Below are 8,156 nucleotides of genomic sequence, written 5' to 3' on the forward strand. Positions count from 1 at the left end.
GGCTTGTTTAGAGTTTGTGATTATGAAGACAACCGCAGTTAGATAATGTTTGTTCGTAAGTACCTTCAATTGAGACTGATCAATTGAGTAGCAAATTTTATTATTGAGTAAGGAATTTTAATATTTGTGAGTAGATATTAATATATTGTTAGAATTAGCAAATGCAGGTGTGATTGATTTTGATGATAATGAGTTTATTGGATTGATTTCGCCTCAAAATTTTGATTACTTTTTCTCAAAAAGCACGTAATTTATTATGTTTGTTCACTTTCTTCAAACGTTACATATCATAATCCACTATCAACGTTGCATATCATACTCCATTATCTTTGAAATGCAGATCGAGTTTGAGCATGGAAACCATTCTATTGGAGTTACTGCTCATAAGGAAAGTGTATCAAATCCTTCGATGGAAACCTTCATTTTTTAAATTTTTATTAAAACTTAATCTTAGTATTATGTTATTGCTAAAACCAAGAAAACGATGAAGGAAAAAAAAATATACAGAAGACTTAATAAATGCGGAAGAAACAATAGGAGAGGGTAAAGTTGGAATGATATTTTATTCAATTGATGAGTTAGTTGGATGTTACTGTATATATGGTCACAAAATGGGCTTCGAAAACATTATTATATTCTCGTAATGGCAAGTGTTAGCATATGTGAGTAACAGAGCAGGGGATTCCAGCTCAAGAGCTGACGTGTCAATATTCGTTATACATGTTGCTTAACGTGTAACAAACTGATTTTAGTTGTAAATAACAGATTCCAGTAGCTTCATTAATTAGTTAGAAAGATTCGTTTAAGCTACTATATAAACCAACACTTGTAATCTTTTTCATCAACTTGATTGAATACAAATTCATTGATATCAGCATATTCTCTGTTATTTTCTTTCTCTTTCTATCGTTTTCTTATCTACCAAACACATCAACAACATTTCTAACATGGTATCAGAGCCAATGGCTAACTCAAATCAAAATTCTCATTCCTATAACTTTGTCATTCCGATCAAGTTGGATCACAACAACTTCATGGTGTGGAGGAATCAAGTTCTGGCTTCAATCAAAGGAAACGGTCTGGAAGGTTTCATCAATGGAACTAATCCGTGTCCTAATCAGTACCTCGATCAAGTAATTGAAGCATCAAGCTCAGCTTAAGGTAATTCTAGATCTAGAACTGAAAACCCTGCGTTTGCTTTGTGGATTAGAACTGACCAGCTACTGTTAAGCTGGATGTTCTCGTCTATTCAAGAAAATCTACTTACTTAAGTAATTCAATGTGTTTCTGCTCAAGAACTTTGGGAAACTCTTACACGCATGTTCATCTCTCAAACTCAGGCAAGAATTGTGCCACTAAAAATGCAGTTACAGACTTCTAAGAAAGGGTCTATGTCAATGAATGCTTATTTTTCTAAGATGAAACATCTTGCTGATAGTTTAGCTATTGCTGGAAAGCCTGCTGAACACAATGATATTATTCAATATCAATGAATGATATTGATGAAAGAGTTTGAAATAGGGTGAGACATTATTCAACACTGGAGTTGGTACTCTGGTTTTGATCATCCAGCAGCTTTTAACTGTTTCAATGGAACAACTAATGCTTCTCAATTTCAGTCATCAACAAGCTTTCATACTGATTCTTCTCCTGAAATTGTGGAAGATCCGTCCTGGTACATAGACAGTGGAGCCTCTACTCACATCACAGCTGACTCAGGTAAACTCTTTAACATGCAGCCTTATTGTGGTACAGAATCACTTCTGGTTGGAAATGGAAATGCATTAGAAATTAAACATATTGGATCTGCAGTACTTGATACACTGACAACTGAACCTTTACTCCTAAAAAATATCTTACATGTTCCAAATATCACCAAGAATTTATTAAGTGTTTCACAACTTTTAGCTGACAACAATGTTATTGTTGAATTTGTTGGAATTCTTTGTTTCATTAAGGCCAGGAAAACAGGAACTCTGTTACTTAAGGGAGTAGCTACTGGAGGCTTGTATCAAATAGAAGATTTGTCAAGTGAAGATTCTCAAGTTTCTTGGTGTCGTAGTCAAACAAATAAACATGTATCAATGTTTGCTACTCTCTCTAGTTCAGTCAATTTCAGTCCCTCTCCTTTCAAGTCATGTAATCCAGCAGCTTTAACAATGTCTGTGTCATCAGTTGGTGTTGATTTACTTCACAAGAGACTTGGACATCCAGCCTCACACACACTTCAAACTGTTATTAAGACTTGTAATTTGTTTCCTGGAATTAATAAAGCTCCAAAAATTGCCTTCTGTGATGCATGTCAGTTTGGCAAAAATCATCTTAAACATTTTGAATCTGTCATTACCAAAACAACAGCACCTCTGCAATTATTATATGCCGATCTTTGGGGTCCTTCACATACAACTTCCACTCAAGGCTACAGCTATTACTTGTCAATATTAGATGATTACAGTAGGTTCACTTGGATTTTCCCTTTAAAAGCCAAGTCTGATTCATTACAAGTTTTCACTGATTTCAAAACCTTCATTGAGAAACATCTTGAGAGAAGAATTAAGACTGTCCAAACAGACTGGGGAGGGGAATTCAAATCATTTTCTTCATTATTAACAGCCTCTGGTATCCATTTCAGACACCCTTGTCCTCACATTCACCATCAAAATGGTAAAATAGAGAGAAAACATAGGCACATTGTTGACATTGGTCTCACCTTACTAGCTCAATCAAATTTGCCACTTACTTTTTGGTGGAATGCTTTCCACACTGCTGTATTTCTCATAAACAGATTACCAACTCCAGTGTTGAATAATGTCTCACCCTATTTCAAACTCTTTCATCAAACTCCTGATTACTCATTCCTAAGAGTTTTTGGCTGTGCTTGTTACCCTTATCTTAGACCTTATCAAAAACATAAGCTAGAGTTTAGGACTGGTAGATGCATCTTCATTGGATACAGTCCAAACCATAAGGGCTATCAGTGTTTACACTCATCAGGAAGGGTATATATATCCAATCATGTAGTGTTTAATGAGAATTCTTTCCCATACCAGCCTGGTGTTGATTTTTCCTCTGTGTCAATGTCTTGTTCAAGTACAAACAATCCAGAGTCCACTTCTTCTATACAAGTTCTCTCAGCACCTCCCTTAACAATAGAGGTTCCTGCTCAATCTCCACATTCATCACAAGAAGTTTCTGGTAATTTCAACTCACCTTTATCTCAGCATTCTTTACCTTCTTATTCCTCAAATCACAATTCACCAGATTCTTTACATTCAAACATTCCAGTTCCTTTTGTTTCTGCCCATCAGCTACCCAATTTTCAGCCACCTGGTCATAGCATGATCACCAGGTCCAAAGCTGGAATTTTTAAACCAAAAACATACATCACTGCACTTTTAGCCCAACCATCTGAACCCAACTCAGTAAATCAAGCACTGCAAGATCCTAAATGGTTTAATGCTATACATGAGGAGTTTAAAGCTCTTCAAGCCAATCAAACTTGGGATTTAGTTATTCTTACAGCTGCTGTCAAAGTAGTAGGAAACAAATGGATTTTCATAATTAAATACAACTCAGATGGATCAATCTCAAGATATAAGGCCAGACTTGTTGTAAAGGGGTTTCATCAAACATATGGGATCGATTACAGTGAAACTTTCAGCCCTGTTGTTAAGGCTTCAACAGTGAGAGTGATATTGAGTTTAGCTGTGATGAACAACTGGATAATAAGGCAGGTTGATGTTAATAATGCCTTTCTTAATGGCATTCTTGTTGAAGATGTATACATGGCTCAACCAGAAGGCTTTGTGGATCCAGAAAAGCCTCATCATGTGTGCAAATTAAAGAAGGCTCTATATGGACTTAAGCAAGCTCCAAGGGCATGGTTTGACAGGTTCAGAGAAGCTATGACATCTCAGTGGCATTTTGAACATTCAAAGTCAGATTCCTCATTATTTTACAGATGGGATGCAGGTGATATTCTACTGGTCTTAGTATATGTAGATGACATTATCATTACAGGCTCTAATCAAAATAGTGTGTTGAAAGTAATCTCTGATATGCAAGCTACTTTTGCTTTAAAGATTTAGGAGAGCTTAGCTATTTTCTTGGTATAGAGGTTACTAAAAATTCGACAGGCCTTCAATTATCTCAGAGCAAATACATAGTTGATTTGCTGAACAGGCATGAAATGGTCACTTGCAGTCCAGTACCAACTCCCATGGTCACTTCTCATTCACTTGTTAAGAACTCAGGAGCTATCATTCCAAATGCTTCTCAGTACAGGAGTATTGTGGGGGCTCTGCAGTATGTGACTTTGACCAGGCCAGAATTAGCTTTTTCAGTTAATAAATTGAGTCAATTTCTTTCAGCTCCAACAGAAGAACATTGGCAAGCATGTAAGAGGATACTCAGATATTTGAAGGGAACAATTCACTATGGCGTACAACTTCATTCAACTGGAAGTCAGCATATGCAAATAAATTGTTTCAGTGACTCTGATTGGGCTTGTGACAGAGATGATCGAAAATCAGTAGCAGGGTATGCTGTGTTTCTTGGACCTAACCTTGTTTCATGGTCTTCAAAGAAGCAACATGTAGTCTCCAGGTCAAGCATAGAGTCAGAATACAAAGCCTTAGCTCTGGCAACAACTGAAGTTACTTGGGTAAAAGGGTTACTTACTGAGCTGAAGATTAAAATTGATCACACACCTATTATGTGGTGTGACAATCAGGGAGCAATATCTTTGGTTATGAATCCAGTGTATCATGCCAAAACAAAACACATTGAGCTAGATATACACTTCATTCGAGAAAATGTCCAAGCTAATCAAATTGAAGTTAACTATGTGCCTAGTGAAGATCAAGCTGCAGACATATTCACAAAAGCTTTGACCTATGGACAATTCAGTTATCTTAGAAGCAAGCTGAACATATTTCCTACACAGTTCAGCTTGAGAGGGGATGTTAGCATATATGAGTAACAGAGCAGGGGATTCCAGCTCAAGAGCTGACGTGTCAATATTCGTTATACATGTTGCTTAACGTGTAACAAACTGATTTCAGTTGTAAATAACAGATTCCAGTAGCTTCATTAATTAGTTAGAAAGATTCGTTTAAGCTACTATATAAACCAACACTTGTAATCTTTTTCATCAACTTGATTGAATACAAATTCATTGATATCAGCATATTCTCTGTTATTTTCTTTCTCTTTCTATCGTTTTCTTATCTACCAAACACATCAACAACATTTTTAACAGCAAGTCAAAAGTCTAATTCTAGAAATGCCTTCAGGCTGCATCCAATTAAAAAGACTGTTTGTAAGGCAAAACTTAAATGTATCCATGCGTCATGGCAAGTCTTATCTATTGTTTTCGATCATAACCATGAACTCTGTACTTCCAGCAAAGCTCGTTACTATCGGGCCAATAGAATACCGAAAGCATATGCGAAGAGGAAATTGGATCTGAATGACAGAGCTCAGGGTGGCTCAACTAATTTTAGGGTCTTAAGTGAATTGTTTTAATTAGATTTTTAAAAAAAATTAAGGTTAAATATATCTATTAGTTTTATTAAAAAATTATTTATTTAAAATTAATTTTTCTAACTTTCTTAGGTGCAAAATTATTAATCAAAATTTTATATTCTAATTTTGTTAATATATTTTTCTCAATATAGCTAAATCATTTAACTTTTCTTTCGACTTAGTTGACCTTAAATAAGTTTTTATCAATTTTAATTTTGAAAAATTTCGTAAGTTACTAATTTTTCACTCTAATTCACATCCTTTTTACTATTTTTGACAAACTTATCAAGAGCTCCTTTTTGAGATCAAACTAACTTTTTTACTCTTCTTTTTTTTTTCCCAAGTTTTTTGTATCTTGATGCACATTTTCTATTAGACATTTTTTCTTTTTTGGTGAAAGAAGAGTAAACAAGCAAACGGTTATGCTAGATAATTAAAAGAAAACGAATATAATATTTAAAAAAGAAACAACAACAATTGAATAACACAACTAATTAAGAAGAGAATAGGAAGAAAAAACCTGAATATTTGAAACTTTAACTTTAATGGATTGAAATTTTAAACATCAATAATCAATGAAAATAGTTGATATGGATAACAAGTTAACAAATGTGTGACTTTTATAGAGTTTTAAATGAAATAACATTAAATAGAGATTTGGTAGGAATTTGATAATTTATTTGACCAAAGATTATTATAGATTATAGAATAATAACAATAATTAATATAAATGAATAATTTAATAGCTATAATGTTGGAGAAAAAATTGGGCCCTTCATATATAGTGGGGCTCTAGGCAACTGCCTAAGTTGCCTAGAGGGAGAGCTGCCCCTGACAAAGCTGGATAAGGCCAAATGAGAATTTTAATTCTCTTTTAGTTGAAGCTAGAAGGCATGAGAAATTATCTTTTTTAGATAAGGATTTGATGCAGCGGAAGTTAATGCTCTAATATTCCATTAATTTTAGGGAATACGGAATAAAGAAGCCAATTAAATTCACGTTCATTTCAAAAAATTACCGTGAACTTAGGGAGTTAAGACTCGTTGATTCCGCAGAATGTCGAAAATTAATTAAATTAAAAAATTGACACAGACCGTTGAAAATTAAAAATATTATTGAACTCAAATCTGTCTTCAAGGCTACAAGAGAGGACTATTCATACTAGTAGCAATTATTCTAAACCATAAATAAAAAGGAAAACAAAGTCTTAAAATAGAAAGAAAAAGAACAATAAACTTTAGACAATAAGGAAATTGATACAAGTATGATAGGAATTCCTAATTTGCATCATTCCCCCAAGATGGAGAGAATTTGCCTCGAATTCGAATTGTCAGTAAAAGTATCTTCATCATGATCATCTTTGAAAGGAAGAGGATACTTGACATTGAATACATGTGCAATGCAGATATGACTAGGAAGCTTAATATGTAGGCATTAGGATTTATCTTCTCTATAATCTCCAATGTCTGATTTTCTTAGTAGAAAGCTTGTTGTACTCTCCAACTAGGAGCTTGTCTTTGGTTAAGACAGCCCAAACAAGATCTACTACTTGAAATGCTAAAGTTCGACGCCTTTTGTCTACCTCAAGTTTATAACCTTTGGTAGTCTTTTTCAAAGACTTTTGCATAGTGTTAGGGAATTTTATTCCCCCCTAAGATCCTGCAAACAAAAATATCAAACAAATAATAAAAAGAAAATAAATGGAGAATAAACCAATCACATAACACAAGAATTTACTTACAAAACTTCTATATTAGAGAAAAACCACGGTTGGCAAGGGTGACGAGAGAAAAATCCACTATGTGAAAAATTATTACAATCATTCTAGTATTGTTTTTCTCACACCCAAAAGCCCAATAACACCCAATCTCTCAATAGACTTACTATTTCTCTCACATTCAAAACTGTCTACTTGAAAAGAACTGATTGCCATGTTATACAAATAAGTGAATCTAGCTTCCCTATATACAGAGATTATTTCTTATAGGAGAAGTTGATAAGTGCATATTTTTCATATATTTTACTATTAATTTCTCCATATTTTTCTTGTTTTGGTCTTAAATATTCTAGTTATTTTAGTTAATTTTTAAATTATACATATTTTACCCTTAATTATTTAATTACTAGTTATTTTTATTTGTTATTTTTAATTAATTAAATTATTTTATTGAATAGGGAATTAATTGGAGACTATGAATAAAAAGGGCATGAAGAAGTTCAAATTGAGAAGGAATAAAGATTAAATTGGAAGACAAAAATACAGTAAAAATTTGATAAAACCGAGTGGAAGAAATCAAAGCAATTAATCCAATTGAGAAATGTTGAATAATTAAAAGATTTAATTTTTTCCAATTGGCAATTGGAGTACACGTGCATGGCATTGCAAAAGTGGAAAGCATTTAAACGGGCCCGCAATTGACTTTCAAAAGTTGGAATTAATGGCTTTTGGTGGCGTTAAATTGGAAAAGGATTTCAATTAGAATTGAAAAATGATTTCTTTATTCTTGTTGGAGAAGAATTCGGTCAATTAGCATTATAAAAAGAGATTGCAGCCGCTGGACAGAAAAAAAAGAGGAGGGCAGATGCAAATCGGCAGCAAGAGAATTTGAGATTGCAGCCGCAAGAAGGAA

Source organism: Citrus sinensis, chromosome 2 (genome assembly GCF_022201045.2).
Source record: "Citrus sinensis cultivar Valencia sweet orange chromosome 2, DVS_A1.0, whole genome shotgun sequence".
Taxonomy (NCBI): Eukaryota; Viridiplantae; Streptophyta; class Magnoliopsida; order Sapindales; family Rutaceae; genus Citrus; species Citrus sinensis.